At 39.9% G+C, this 16,832-nt stretch overlaps 1 protein-coding gene and 1 pseudogene across 1 annotated transcript in view; one reads left to right on the forward strand and one right to left on the reverse strand.

Moving 5' to 3' along the window:
- MYO3B (myosin IIIB) overlaps positions 1-16,832 on the reverse strand; it is a gene marked incomplete at its 5' end in the record, with an annotated part of 368,039 nt that overhangs the window by 34,688 nt on the left and 316,519 nt on the right.
- LOC103659549 lies at positions 14,246-14,838 on the forward strand (annotated as a pseudogene).

The following is a 16,832-nucleotide window of genomic DNA, read 5'->3' on the forward strand; positions in this document are numbered from 1 at the left end:
AGGAGGTGGGTCCCAGGCAGGTGGACATTTTTAAAGCTTCCCTGGCGATTCCAATGTGCAGTCAAGTTTGAGAAGTACTGTATTAGAGGAGGAACAGTCAGGAGCATGGATCTGAGGCTCAGGAGCTGAGAAGGGTGGAAGTGTTCTCAGTTATGCTGACTTGTTGAAAGCATCCCAGATTTCCAAGGTAACTACCTTATGTCTACTGAAAACTGATCTCAGTTTTCCTCCTAAGGGTCAGAATCAAAGGCAGACAGCCTAAAAATAACTCATCAACAGCCTGTTTGGCTGATGGCAATGCTGGAAATTCTAAGTTGCCTTTTAACTTCAGCTTATTGTCTTTTCCCTTTGAAATTCTGTAACTATTAAGAGTCAAGTTACAGATCAATAAAAGGTCTTGTTAACCATGTTAACAAGTGTGAAAGGTCCAAACCAATACCCAATCCCTGAGTATTCCCTGGTACTAATGGACCCCTTTACCTAAAATTCAAGAAACTTAAAGGGAAAAAGACAGCAAAGATAGCTGAGGAGAACTGTATTTGCTTAAAGGAATGACAAGTGATACATTTCCCACACTAATTTATATCCGCCCTGCATCTCCACAGGCTCAATTAATAAAAGTTATGCATAAATCATAGGAGAGATCATTAAATCAACCAGTTCATACTGCTGACTAATTGGTAAATAAATACTTCATGAAAACGGTTGATGGGTGTACAGAGTCTGAGAAAAAATAAACCAGAAAAAAAAAAAAGCTTCATCTCTAACTCTGGTAAAGGTGTCCACACCTCCTCCACTTCCATTTTATAATATTTTTCAAGTTGGTTAGAGGGAGGTATACCAAAAAATAGAGCCCCACAGGGAAACCACATCCTAGATGAGAAGTTTAAAATCAAGTTAAAAAATTCAGATTCATTTTGTTTGCCAGCTCCTGGTGGCAGGTAGAGAAGACACCCTAAATCTGGGTGCTGCGACCTTTTCGTACCGGTCCAGTTGCGGGCCGTTGTGTGACTATGACTGCAGATGGAGGACGAGAAAGGAAGACAGGCCCAGGAGAGGATGAAATGGCTTTTTGCTAGACTACGCTGAAAACAAAACAGGTGCCTCGGAAATCAGCTTGCTTTTTGAGGTTTAATTTTTTCAAAGGCTATTGCTCTCTATAAAAAATAACATTTTCGGATAGAAATTTTCCCCTCCTCACCATGAGACCTGAGTGTGAGGTTAGGTGGTACTGTTTGCCAGCTGTGTGACTTTGGGGTCTTATAAAGATGTCTTCTTATTTAAGATACTATGTGGAAAAACATTTAACCCAGGTGTAGGTATAGAGTAAAATCCTCATGAAATAGCGGTTACTGTTGTCATTTACTATGTGTAGATAAGCCTAGTACCCATCTTGATTCTTCTAGAGAGAAATGCAACTCTTCAAAAATGGATTCCTCGATCAAAGAGTGGATTCAGAAGTGAATAGAGACCAGTGATTCTAAATAAAATGAAAATTCAGGAAAGTGATGCTCCAGCCTTGACCTGTCATTGTCGTTTCTCACGGAAACCCTGACAGTGGCCAGTGGAATGGTGAAGGCAAACTTAGAAGTGATGTGACGTTACCAGGGCGTTCCTGTGGGAGAAGAGTATGCAAGAAAGGAGCAGACGGCTGAGGGTCCCTGCTGCATGGGGACCAGAGGTGGAATGAGACCATCCCCACTCTCAAGAATCTGTCAATCTGGTAGGGGGGACAAGAGTTAGTCACACACACAGATTTGCTCAAACACTGAAGCAGAAAGTCCATCCGAGTTCTGTTTGGGCTCTGCAGTGTGGCAGCAGTCAGGGGGAGGGCCCCAGGCAAGGCTGGGCTCCCAATCTTCTGTCCAGGGCTAGTTCAGCAGCTGTGGAGAAGGGTCATGTGCCCTCACCAAGTGCTGACTTTACACCCTCCGAAGCAAGCTGCTGCTGAAAGGGGTCTGTCGACCTCCAGAGAGCCAGCTCAGGAAGGGATTCCGTGGGAGAGTGAAAGAGAAAGTCCTACCTGGTCTCTCCCCTGGGCCCCAAGAGAGAACAACAACTATTTTTCTTGAGGGAAGGTTTAAATATTGAAAGCCTATTGTAGGGTACTTACTGCACTTTTCTGGGGGAACTAGAGGTCACAACTCCTGCTGGATTTTTATTTTTTAAAGAAAAAGATGAGGAGGAAGAAAAGAGAAGAAAGAAACCGGACAAAATGAGAGAAGGGGAATTGTGAGGAAAGGCGAGAGACAAAGGGAAACAGGAGAGTCCTCGCTGGGTTCCTGCAGGTCGGGGCTGCCCCGACTGGGTAACCACCCCGGCATGGTTCAGAGCAGGCTGAACTAGGGATGTGAGGCTGAGTGCAGTGACCCCGGCGGTGAGTAAAGGACTGAGAGAAGGGCGGTGAGGTCGTCATCCCTCAAAAACAATGTTCTTCCAAGGCTTGACTCCATCCCACACACATTTGCCTCAAAGCCTACAGTGCAGTTTTTCTAAGAAAGGAAGCGGCAGTTAATACACTCAACTTCACATCCTCACCCTTAACTTTCCCCAAACTGCTTCTCCGAGTGACATCAAATCCCAGAAGCTCCCTTCTTGTCCCTTTGCTTCCTGGGAGTCCTCCAGACCTACTGGTAGTGTGTCTCCAGGCATTACAAACTTGAATCTGTTTATAGTCCTAGAACTTCACAAAGTTATGTTGTGATGAAACAGCCTTTGCCCCTGCAAAGATTTTTTTTTTTTTCTTCCTGAAAAGTGGATAAAAGGTAACTTATAAATCAACAGTCTGTTTTACAATGACTGCCTGCCTAACCTTGAGGTATCTCTTAGATTAATATGATCCTCAACTTTTTGGGTTGTTTTTACTTGTTATAATGACACACATTTTTCGGCTCCTTGCCACTGCACATATGTATTTTTATAGCTTTGTTAAAATTGCCATAAAAGATTCTTGCCTGAGAAGATAGTTCATTAACTTATACCACCACCATCAAAAGTACAATGTTATCATTATACATAAAGTAAATAATAGCTTTTGTAACGAATCAGAAAGAGGTTAAGTTGCTTCACTAAAATTGTGATGGTTGAGCAAAATCCAAATTTGCAGGGCAGGCTGCAGCCAAACACAGAGCCAAATGACAGTTTGGCACAGCTTTGGGCACACGCCCCCTCCCCCATAATTAGCACTAGCATCCTTCCACAATCACCTTAGTAAACACACAATCTCAGTAGAAGCAGTGGGCCTACAATTTAACTGTGCTTTAAGGTTAGTTTTTAGCAACTCTTTCACCACCCTGCAGTCTCTACCATATACCCATGTGGGGATTCTGGAGCTGCAATGGCTATAGCTATTTGAGAAGCAGTGTTGGGGATTTTCCATTTGCCAAGGAGATGCGTAGAAAGAAGGAAATCTAACTGACCTTCGTATTTAATCCTTGAACAAACATTAATTAATACCTACCAGCAAGCAAGGAGCCCTGTTAAGGAATCACAGAAAATGCCTGTAGTATAAGATCCCAAGTCCTTAGTCTGAGTTCAAGGCCCGTCCCTTGCCTATTCCTCAAGCTAATGGTACAGTATGTGCCAGGTGGACTAGATTTTTTCCAGTCCTTCTAGTTCCTTGTATATTCTCTTCCACTTTTTCCCCTGCGCTTTTGCATCATTCCCTCTGCCTGAAACACACTTCCTGCTGTATTGTATGAGACTAACTTCTACTCCTCTAAGTCTAAGCTTAGTTTTAGCCTTCCTAGGATAGTCTTCTCTGATTCCGTGGACTAAGCTATGTTCCTTTGCTATATGCTCCCATTGCCTCCTGGACTTCTCCTTTCATGTTTATAATTTTTAAATGCCTTTCTTCCTTTCTGTAAATTTCATGAGGGCAGGGACTACCTCTATCTTATTTATAACTATTTCCCATTAGCCGAATACTTCATGCCTCGCACATAATAGTTGCTTCCTGTTTACTGAATTCTTTAATTAAGTAGAATGATCCCTGCCTACAAGTGCTCCTATAAATGAAAACTTAAAAAAAAAAAAGTAGACTAAACTAGGCTCTAAAGTAGAACTTTAGTTCTGTGGTTCATCTAAATAGATGCAGAAATAGCTTTCAATGCAATATAACACTCAAGTATTATCAAACTAGGAATAGAAAATGATGTGCTTAACCTCATAAAATATATTAAAAATTTACAGCAAAAATCACACTTAGAGGTGAAACTCTAGAGGCTTTCTAAAGTCAGGAACTAGGCAGTCATGCTCATTAACTCTGCTTATATCCAATGTTGTACTGAAGCTTCTACACAATATGATAAGGCAAGGAAAAAGAAGGGTATAATTGGAAATGAAGTGGTAAAACTTTCTTATTTGTAACACTATGATGGACATACAGGAAAACTGAGATAATCTACAAACTATTGAAACTGATAAGAGTTTAGCAAGCTGATGTTCAAAATCAACATACAAAAATCAATAGTGTTTCCATATCCCAGTAATGGCCAATTCAAAAATACAATACAAAAAAAAAATCCCATTTATAACAGCAACAGAAAATTTAAGTGTGGTAGCTTGCCTCTAAAAGGGCCTCCAGTAACCGTGCCCTCACCTTCCTGGGATTCCTGTTTAATCAATAGGATACCACAGAAATAACGGTCTGTGACTTCCAAGGTTGGGTCACATAAAGTATTGTAGCTTCAACCGTTCTCTCTTGGATCTCTTAGGACTGGAAGCCAGTCACCCTGTCATGAAGACACTAAAAGAAGCAGCCCTAAAGAGAGACTTGTGTGGAGAACTGAAGCCTCTGCCAAGAGCCAGTAAGAAACTGAAGCTTCCTTCCAAGCCATTTTGGAAGCAGATCCTCCAGCCACAGTCAAGCCTTCAAATGACTACTGTCCTCACTGACATCTTAAATCTCATGGAAGGGCCCAGGCCAGATTCACACAGCTCAGCTGCTTCTGAATTCCAGGCCCTCAGAAACTGTGAGATAATAAATGTTTGTTGTTGTTGTAAGCCACTACATTTTGGGGTAATTAGGCAGTAGTAGACAAACAATTTTAACAAAAATTCATAAATAAATTTTAAGGAAAGATATGAAAGACTTTTATAGGAAAAATGTTTTATAAACCTTATTGAATGATATAAAAGACAAACTGAAGCAACTGAATAAATACAATGTCCTTTACTTCCAAGGACAGAAATTCTTTCCAATTTAAACTACATATTTAGGGCAAAATCCCAGCCTAATTCCTATGCAATTCGATGAGCGAATCTTAAATTCATATAGAAGATCAGAAGAGCAAGACTATTCAAGACAAATCTGAAGAACACCACTGTGTGTGGAGGGCAATGGAGCGTGTCTCCCAGATATCAAAATTTATTATTAAGCTGTTGTCATTAAGAAACGTGGCATTGGCACAGGGGTACACAAAACAGTGGGACAACAGAAAGCCCAGAAACAGACTTGGAGCCTTATCTATGGGGTAGGCATAATAATGCCCACCCACCTCCCTCCTTTCCACCCCTACCCCAACAATGTCCACATTCTGCTCCTCAGAATCTGTGAATATGTTAGGTTCCATTTTAAGGGGGAATTTAAGGTTGTAGATGGGATGAAGTTTGCTAAACAGCTGACTTGACTTTAAAATAGAGAGCTTATCCTGGTTTATCTGGGTCGGCCCAATGTAATCACAAGACTCCTAAAAAGTGGAAGTGGGAGGCAGAAGAGTCAGTGTCAGAGAGATGGCACCATGGGAAGGACTTAGTCTGGCTACAGCCAGTTTTGAAGATGGAAGAATGGGACCATGAGCCAAGGAATGCAGGAATCATCCAGAAGCCAGAAAAAAACCAGGAAACAAATATTCCCCTAGGGCCTCTGCCAGGAATGCAGCCTAGCCAACACCTTGATTTTAGCCCAGCAGAATCCATTTTGGACCTCTGGACCTCAAGAACTGTAAGATAATAAATTTGTGTTGTTTTAAGCTACTAAATTGGCAGTAATTTGTCATGAGAGCAATAGGAAAGGAATATGATCTACCTTACAAATCACTGAGGAAAGGATGTACTATTCAACAGGTACAGCTGGACCAGCTGGTTATCCATATACAAAGAAAGAAAACTAGATCCCTCTCTCATGTCATACGTAAAGAGAAACCTGAGGTAGAGTGAGTACCTAACATGTAAAACACAAAATATTAAAATTTTTAAAAAAGTTTAATATCTTTATGAGCTTGGAGAGAGATTTCTTAAGGCACAAAAAAAGCATAAGCTATAAAGAAAAGAAACCGATAAAACTATGTTAAAATTAAATTCATCTGTTCAATAAAAGTTACTATATATAAATACAGAAGACAGGACACAGACCAGGAGAATATATCTGCAATGCATCTAACTTGTAAAAAGTAATATCTATAGTGTAGAAATAATTCTGAAAAATCAATGAAAGAAAGACAGCCCAATAGAAAAATGGACAAAAGACATGTTTTTTAGGCAGTTCATAAAAAAATTCTAATGACCATTAACATATGAGAAAGTGCTTACCTTTATTATTAGTCAGAGACAAGCAAAGAAAGTGATACATTGTGTGTTTCTGACTGGAAAATTTTTTTTTTAATACGAAAATCCTAAGGGTTGGTGAGGTCATGGAGAAAAGGAAGGCTCATAGTCTTCTGGTATGAGTACAATTTGTATTTTAGTTTTGAAGAGCAATTTAGCAATATTCTGAACAGTAGAAGATGCGCATTTTGTGTGACCCAGTGATTTGTTTCTAGAGAAACAGACAACCCAGGAACTGTCTTGTGCTCGTATATAAGGACACATGTACATCTGTCACAGTGTCATTTTTTTTTTAAGATTTTATTTATTTATTTGAGAGAGAGACACAGAGATAGTGAGAGCGAGCACAAGTGGGGAGGAGAGTTCTGAGAAGCAGGCTCTGCCCTGAGCAGGGAGCCTGATGTGGGGCAGATACTTAACTGACTGAGCCACCCAGGCACCCCGTCACAGTGTCATTTGTAATAGTGCAACTCATGAACAACCTAAATGTCAATGAAAAAGAGAATAGAGATGATGTTGCAGTCACAAAATTAATGAAATAATGCTACAAGTATCAATATGGACAAATATTGGAAACATTTACAGGGAAAAATAAACTTGCAGAGTAATAAATATAATCTGCATTTATATGAAATTTAAAAACATACATTAATTATGTTTTCATATATGTAATCTTTGGTGGGGTCTGAAACTTAAATAATTGTGGGTGGGGGGGGTCTTCTTTAAGAAAAAGAATGTAAAATTATAAATATAAACTAGATACAAAATTAAATATTAATTTTGAATAAGAAAAAAATCACAACTATAAATTTTTAAAAGCCAACAAATACCACAAACAAAATCCAGAGGAAAAAATGTAACTATTGGACACCTCTTTATAATACCATTCTCTTTGGCTCCAATTTTTAATACATTTTTTATAGAAGGTATAAAAATATAAATCCATCTTTTCTCTAGCATGGCTGGTCAACAAATTTAAGAAAAAAGATAGTTTAGGGATTTCTGGGTGGCTCAGTCAATTAAGTGTCTGCCTTTGGCTCAGGTCATGATCCCAGGGTCCTGGGATCAAGTTCCGCATTGCTGAGCAAGGAGCCTGCTTCTCCCTCTGCCTGCCATTCCCCTGCTTGTGCTCATACACTCTCTCTCTCTCTCTTTCTCTGATAAATAAATAAATAAATAAATAAATAAATAAATCTTAAAAAAATAAGTTTAGAAAAGATTCTTTAAGCATCACAACCCCGTCACTTCTGTCCATGAATAGCAGAGTGACCAACTGACCTCTCTCAGCAGGGGTTCCAGAGAAGCCTGGGCCATGGCCCCTCAGCCGGAAGCAGATTCTTCCCTCATGATTGAATATCATGAGATCAGAGCCAGGGGCACAACATCTCTGGCTGCTGGGAGCTGTGAGGCTATGGAGGTAGTCCTGGCAGCCCCAGGATTATGCACTCCAGGCTTGGGTGTTGCTCCAGACTTCCCGCCTCTTGTGCAGGATGCTTCTTTGACAATGGCCCTGACAACTTCTGGGTCTTGGGAGGAAGCAATGGGAGTGAGTGTCTCTGAGTCTAAGATTCTTTAGTTTCAGGATAAATTGGTTTCTGCCTACTGTAGGGAAGTAAAATTTTCCTCAACCCTCTTAGGGTCCCTGGCGGGGTCTGAAAATAAAACTGACAAAGACAGATTAGAGGGGGGAAAGCAAACAAATTTATTAAATATAAATTTTATGAGACACAGGAGCCTTCATACAAAAATAAAGACCTGAAGAAATGGTTAACCTGATTGTTTTTATGCTAGGTTTGTTGAAGAGTGAAAAGTTGTGGAAAGATGTGGCAGGACAAAGGTGAGCCAAGTGTGGCACACTGGGGAAACTTAGCAAGGGCATGTTGGGTCAGATCCCTCTCTGGTAAAGGGAGGGTACCTCTCACACGAAGGTTTGATGACCTGCTTCAGAGAAAGGACAGAAAGGACAGAAAGTCCTTCCTGCACATGCCATTTCTCAAATTCCTTCAGCTTGACATATTTAATATGCCAAGGTTCCATGGATTTTGAAGTAGTGTGCCCTGGACCGCATTTACCAAAAAGTTAAAAACATGCTAGAGGATGAAAATTTAGGATAGTGATTACCATAGGAATAAGAGAGGAAAAATAGGACTGGGATAGGGTAATGGAGGATTTCAATAGTATCTGAACTTTTATTTTTTTATTTTTATTAAAAAAAATTTTAAGAGGGGGGAGGGGCAGAGGGAGAGGGTGGAAGAGAACCTTAGGCAGGCTCCATGCTCAGCATGGAGCCCAATGTGGGGATCAATCTCACAATCCTGAGATCATAACCTGAGCTGAAATCAAGAGTTGGACACTTAACCGACTGAACCACCCAGGTGCCCCAGTATTTGAACTTTAAAAAAAACCAAACATGAATTCAAATCGGGTAAGATATTAAGACCTATTATTATGGGGGTGTTTTTGTACTATTTTTCATCTGGGTGTTTGAAAATGTTTTATTTTTATATATATGTATATGTATACACACACACCCACACCCCCCCCAAAGCATTAACTATTGGGGCTGTAACTGGCAGTGCCCCATTGTGCTCAAATAACTTGAAGAGATCTTGTCCCAAAAGAGTATTGTTTATAAGTTACAAGTCTTTAAATCTGGTGATGCTGATTCTCCAGTTCTTTGCTAGTCATAGTTTCTCCATCTTATTATACAACTAAGAAGTGTACTTTACTGCCTTTATACGAATAGTTGCTTCTATAGTGACAAGCTCTATAAACATGCTGAGTAATTACATTCAAACCATAAACTTTTAGTTTGCCCAGGATTTATGGACTAGAATAGAAAATTCCATTCAATAGAATATGAATTTCTTAAAAACAATAACTTGTTCCCTATACTATATAGAATTTCTGTAACAAAGTCATTTTTCTAAGAAAGTGCTAAGCTCTTTGGAGCCTACTAGTAAAGATACAAGCCTTCAGTAAGCTGTCTGGGCCTCCTTCAGTAATGCCACCACCAGCGGGGGACAGCACAATTCCTGGGGGACGTGTGTGTGTGTGGGGGGTCTATTTACTGAGACCATAACATCTACTCTTTACAGCAAGATTTACAAGTGAACACCGTGAATATTTTATCAGTTAGTTCAGAGAAATGAGTGCAAAGTGTGGATAATACGGTGAATATATTAACAGATTAGGATATTTAATATATTTTTAACGAAGTATAAATTATGTAAAATGCACATTTTAGCAGGAATTAAGAGTATTCACTATATTTACCTTAGGAAGCTTTTGAAATCCTTTAACGGAAAATGTTCACTAAATTTCCAATACCTTCTCACAGGGAACTACTTTTGATATTATTTATTTAAAACAAACTACTTCACAGCAGCTCAGGAGAGGATGAAATTTCAAATGCAGAACAGCTGTTCTATTTTAAAGTCCAGGCCAGCCCTTAAAATTGTGCTTTAGTAAAATCAGTCTAATTAAAATTAAACTGCTTGGTCACCCCTTTTGTCCACCCATGCGTCCTCCCCCAAACAACCCATTTTAGGTCTCCAGGCATTACAGTCCTAAGGGCATCGTGACCTTGTGTATGTGAGAATCTACTTTCTCTCAGGCTGACAGCTTGGCTGTGTTTGGGGAGGATATATACTCCTCCTACTTCTTCCTAATGAACCCTTGATAATACCTCAAATAGGTATTGTTTATACGGCTGTGTTTAGAGAGTGTTTGGGAATAATATTAAATTTATGTCAGAAGTATTAAACAGCAAAAACGTACATGCATATGTGCACACGTGTACACATGCACATACATGTGCACGTGCACACACACACATTTCCACATACCCTGCAGTTGTAGAAAAATTTGCAAAGTCTTTCCTCTTCACATTTAATATCTGGAAATGCTTGAGGTTTAAGGAAAACATTTTCATTAAGCGTTTGAGGTTGCGGAGGAGCTCCGGGCAGCGGGAGACTGCTTTGGTTCACATTTCAGGAGCTCCTCAGGACTTGGGAAGAGGAGCTAATGAAATGTTTCCCTGTTTAAAGTCACATGCAAGAAAATGAATCTTCTAAAATTTAAGATCTTCCATTTTAAAGTACGCAGTAATATTAAACACTACCCAAAAGCCATGACACTCTGAAGGGAATAGAGACCTACTATACTTGTAATCTTCAACCCAATACTCATAAATGGGGTTGCTGAATCAGATTACTAGAATTTATTCATGAATCCAGAGACTGAATCCAGAGCTTTCATGCGTGAGCTAGCAATATTAAAATGAAAATGAAAAGATTTTTAGTCTTCTGATACTAACCAGTTAGGCCATATCTAGCTACCTATCTACCTACACATTCAACCAGCATTTACTGACTGCCTATTCGGATACAGGTGTTATAAGAGGCTCCCCTGGACATACAAACACGAACCAGTCACAGACTTTGCCTGCCAGGAGATTAAAGTTTGAGATAAAAATGTATTTTCAAGGGAGTAATAAATCAGAGATAATGGATCTACTCTGATTTTTAAATTACCTTCTAAATGATTAAAATAGTTTTATATAGAATTTTTGTTTCTTGTCCCCACAACTTTGAGTTTTCCTGGTTCGAAGGTCTAGGTACCCAAGAAAGGAATGCTTCCACCAGGGGAGGCCACAATGGTGCCACTGGATTAGAAGATGAGACTGCCACTTGGCATTCTGTACCCCTTATGCCACTGAACCATCAGGCAAAGAAAGAGATTACACTGCAGGATGGATTGATGCTGATTATCAGGGAATTGGGGCTACATAATGGGGACAAAGGGGACTCTGTCTGGAACCCAGGATATTTTTGAGGTACCTCTCACTACTTCCGGGTCCAATAGTAAAAGTTAATGGCAAAAAACAGTAAGTAGAAATATGAAGAACCCCTGAAGATTCAGACCCTTCAGGAAAGAAGTGTGGGTTACCTTACCAGGTAAAGAATCTCAACAAGGTGAGATCTTGACTGAGAGATCATAGAGTAAGGAATAAGGAAATGATAAGCATCAGTTATATCTTAATGAGCATTTACAGTAACAAGGACTACAGCAGCTATACACATTTTCTTCTTGCTTTTCTTGGCACCTGTCATCATCAGCACAGTGACAGACTTTCACCCTGGCGGTGAGGCTTGATTCCGACAGTTGTGGTTAGTTCCATTTTGCTGTGTCTCATGCTAGCGGAAGCAGCCTCACTGTACTCCCTCAGACACCAGCACCAGCTGGACATGACCCTACTCAGAGGTCTGGGCTTCAGCTCCAAATCCAAGCCTAAGTTCTAACAGTCACAACAGCTTCTCTTTGTTCCTCAAGCTTTAGGAGTGGTAGCTGCTTCCTAACGTTTTTATCTCTGGGATACTACAGTGCTCCCCTTTTGCCTTTTCAGTTCTTTAATGTTGGTTAATGACTAAAGAGTTGTTAAATTCTGTTAAAGTAATTGGTGTGGTTCCCATCCCCTGACTGGACCATGACTGATACAATGAACACTGTTGTCTCCTCCAAGGCCATTCCAAACCTTCCATAATGCATAGCCGTCATTATTTGGGAGAGATGGAGGCCACCCCCAGATCCAGGGATGCGCCCTAACAGGTCTATGTCAGGGTAACCCCATTCACTTCCTTACTATCACTGAGGCATACGACCTAGGCACCAGCCAATTAGTCTACAGTAGTCCTCTGGCCACAGAGATTGGTTAAGGGCAGTCGGTCAAATTCTGGAACACGGAGGCTCTAGCTCCATGTGAATAGAGTTTTGTTTAGATGTAAAGTCAACAACTGCTGCCAGCCTTTTTGCCATCTTCAGAGGAACCAAACTGAGGATAAAGCTAACCTATGTGAGATGGCAGAGTTAAGGGAATTGCAAGGAACAGAGCCTGAAGTCCTGACCAAGTCATACCTCATGTACCCCGGACATTTCAATTAAGTGAGCCAATAAATCCTCTTTATTGTTTCAGCTAGTTTGAGTTAGGTGTGCAATTACTTGCCAGCAAAAGCCTTACAATGAAGTCATCTTGTAATTAAACATATGTGTGATCATAAAGGACCATGCAGTCTTCTTTAAGATGCAGTTTTATATACATGCATTAGCCCCTCACAGGGTATATAACCCATATAAGGTGAATATGGTAAAATATTAAAGAGTGGTTAAATCCTTGACCTTTGTTTCACTTCTGCTAGAATTATCCTTTATAACCTGCCTCCCCTCTACAACCTAAAAATACCATAAATCTTTATCTGAATAGGAAAAGGTTTTCTAAATTTGTTCTTTTGGTCATAAGAGCATAGAAATCTGTTTGTTTTTTAATTTTTTAGTTGGTATTTCTAATATCCTGGGGATATGAATTCAGAGCCATTAGAACACGTACAAATCTAAACTAAACACAACCCAGAAGTGACTTAACTTCCATAGGCGCTGCCTTCAGCTCTTTGTGTTAGCATATTGATAGGCCAGTGGGAGGAAAAGACCTGAGGACAGTCTGTCGTTACTTCTAGAAACCTGAGATCTTGAAACTCTCTCAGGGCCTCCCTCTGCCCTCCCTCACTGGTTAAACATTGTGAAAGCCTTAGCCTCTCGCCTTTGACTCTTTAGCAAGAAGCAAAGACACATAATAAAAATGGCCTCTCACATTTGCATAGTGTTTGAGTTTTCAAAGTACTTCATATAGATAATTTAATTTGGATACCTGGCTCTCTGGGAAGTGGAGAGGGGAGTTACTGCCACTTTGCTGAAACCGAGAGCCAGCAGTGACTGACTTCTTCTGTCCCAGCCCAGCCTAGCAAAGTGGCCTCGATATAATTCTAGGTGATCAGGAAATGTTGGCTAGTGAATGAAAATGAAAGACAAGAGTTTCAGCCAAGTGTTTTTCCTTAAAACATTCTTGGGATTGTAGAGCGAAGAGGTAGAAACTAGGACCAGAACCCAGGACCTTTGGCTCTAGTTTTCTGCCCTTTTACTAGGTAAGACTGTAGTCAGAGAGCAGGCCAACTAGGAGAAGCTCTAAAGGCCTGGATGGGACCTGGGGCAGTAGAGAAGCTCCCATGGAGAGGGGTGGTCAGGGTCATGTTCTTACAGACGAGGGCTGACAGTGAACCACCTCACCAAGCCTTCATAAATGGACTCTTCTTTTGACAAAGCTGACTCCACGAATGTTTCTTCTTTTAGCTACCTTGTTCCACATATGGGGTGCTTTTATAAAGGTTTATTAGGACACCAGGCTTCTGGTGTTTTCACATATTAGCTTACAGACCCAGCTGTGGGTATTTTTATAAAAGGAACCACAAAGGGAAGGGTACACACAAAATAAAAGTGGTTTGGAGATTAAAACAAACAAACGCACTGATCCTGCCTACATCTAATGTGCCTATGGAGGAAGTCAAAAGAGCACTGTACATGGAGTCTGTAAGACTGTAAGACTGGGGCCAGCTGGGACTCTCACACTGACTGCCTTGTATCTTGAGCAAGCTGTTAAGTTTTGGAGTCTTCACTTTCTTTTGTAAATTAAAGGGTTGAACTATTCATAGATCTCTAAAGATCCTTCTAGCCATGAGATTATAGGAGTCAATGGGCAAGGTAAAAAGGTTTTCTGTTCAAACCTTGCCCCTGCCACTTACCATTTGTTAAACCTGGACACGGTCTTTCTTTTAAAAAATAATGTGGCTCTTTTGTCTGGGCTGCCAACATGCCATGCAGACTGAGGACAACCAGGAAACTTCGGGACCACGAGAGCCACGGCCACATCGGCAAGCACTGGATGCATGTGGGAGGCCAGGGTAATGCTGGTGTCACGCATTACCACAGGATCAACTTTGACACATAGTACCCAGGTCACTTCAGAAAACTTGGTCTGAGGCATGACCACTTAAACAGGAACAAGAGCTTCTGCCTTGACAAACTGTGGACCTTGGTCAGTGAGCTGACATGGGCAAATGCTGCCAAAAACAAGACTGGAGCTTGCTCCTATCATTGTTGGGGTGTGATTGGGCTACTACAAAGTTTTGGGGAAGGGAAAACTCCCCAAACAGCCTGTCGTGGTGAAGCCCAAATTCTTTAGTAGAATAGCTGAGGAGAAGATTAAGGGTATGTGTGTGGTGGGGCGGCTGTGTCCTAGTAGCGTGAAGCCACATGGAGGGAGGTTCATGAAATGCTACCAAGTGCTTAAAAAAAATAGTGTGTATTCTTTTCTTTCTATTGCTAAAGTATTACGTACATACTATAGAAAGTGTAGAGGGACACCTGGGAGCCTGGATGGCTCAGTCAGTTAAGCATCTGACTCTTGATTTTGGCTCAGTCATGATCTCAGGGTTTTGAGATCGAGCCCCAAGTCGGGCTCTGCACTGGGCATGGAGTCTGCTTAAGATTTTCTCTTTCCCTCTCCCTCTGCCCCTCCCCCCACTCAAAAAAAAAAAAAGAAGAAAAGAAAAAAGAAAATGTAGAACACATAGGTAAGAATATTAAAGTAGAAAATAAGGACCTCTTACAATTTTGTTACTCAGAGGTAATTGACTATTTTAAGGTATTTCTTTCCATAAGGTAAACTATAATAACTCTTGGGCCAAACCTGCTGTTTTTGTATGGCTTATGAACTTAGAATGGTTTTCACATTTTTAAAAGGATGAAAAAATTCAAAAGTGTAATAATATTTTGTGGTCCATGAAAATTATGTGAAATTAAAATTTCAGTGTCCCTAAATAAACTTTTATTGGAATACAGCCATGATTATTTGATTATGTACTGTCCCTGTGGCTTTTACCCTGCAACAGCAGAGCTGAACAAGAGACCCTATGACCCACAAAGTCTAAAATATTTACAATCTGGTTCTTCACAGAAAATATATGCTGACCTCTGACACAGATAAAATAAATATAAATATGTAGGTGTACATAACTATATATGAAAAATTACAACATATATCTTTTATTCTACTTTTTTTTAACATTTAAATATAAACACTTGCTGGTAACTGTAAACAGTCTTTGTAAACATGGTTTTAACAGCTCCCTAATATTACATCATGTAAGATGCATTATAATTTAAACACCCTTCTTTTGCTAGACATTTGGTTTATTAAAATTTTTCACTTACACTTGCCACAAACATCCTTAGGTATAAACATTTGACCATATCTCTGATTATTTCCTAAAAGTAGCTTCCTAGAAGTGAGATGGCTAGTATAAAGTATACAAATATAGATAGTCTATAGATAGTTGTATAGATAGTCTAAAAATATACCAATGTACACACCCATTACTCTAGATGAATGAAAGTGCTTATTTCCCTGTACCCTTCTGAGTAATCATCACTAGAGCAGAAGGAGTGGGAGGAGAGGAAGAGAGGGAGATTAAGATTGAGATCAAAATTGATATTAGGTCCGGGGTCATTTGCCTCTATGAGCACATTTCCACTTCACTGAAATCAGGGTAAGAGTTCTAGGAACTAAAAATTTTGCTTTAAGAAAAAAAGACGTGAAGGCACTTTGTAAACTGTTAAAGCACAATCACTGTCTCATAATTATTATCATAATTCTATGAAAGCTATATATATGAACCAGCCAGTCGTTCACCCTGAGGGGGGAAACCCAACTCACCATAACTGTCCTTTTTACAAAAGAATCAGGTCTTAACTTTACAAAGAGTATTTCATCGCTGTGTTACATTCTTAAAATTAGATCCATGTGTTTCTTTTAATTAGTATTTGATACAGTATTAATATTCTTATTTATCTTCTGCATGCCATATGGATTAAATTCTCATTACCTTTGATCTTAATACTTTTAAAATATGTAAATCAGCAGACACCGTCTTTAAAGCAGTGTTTGCATCCCTGTCTATTATTGCCTTGGGCAAAAGGAAAATATCTGCATTGCAAAAAATCCCTAAATTGTGTTGAAATCCTGAAAACCATATATTACACTGGTCAATCTCAATAAATTAAATAATGGCCAACTGAAAATGACGCCAGTTAGAATTAAATATTGCTTAAACCTGACAAAGGTTAATGAGAGCCCACCATGTGCGCATATCATCAAAATGGTCACATTTCAGAACAAAACTAGTTCAAGGCTTTGGAATTTACTTAACTCCAGTGAACAGAACACAAGAAAGCTTTTCTGATTAACAAGCACACGCGCGCTATACTAAGTGCTTCAGCGTTCTGAAAGCCGTTTTGTTTTGAGCTGTTGCAAGTCACTTCACTTTCTTGGTCCTTAGTTTCTTCCACCATAAAATGGGGTGATTGGCTGATGAATTCTAAGACATATTCCGCTCTAA

Source organism: Ursus maritimus, unplaced genomic scaffold, assembly GCF_017311325.1.
Source record: "Ursus maritimus isolate PB19 unplaced genomic scaffold, ASM1731132v1 scaffold_1, whole genome shotgun sequence".
NCBI classification, from domain to species: Eukaryota; Metazoa; Chordata; class Mammalia; order Carnivora; family Ursidae; genus Ursus; species Ursus maritimus.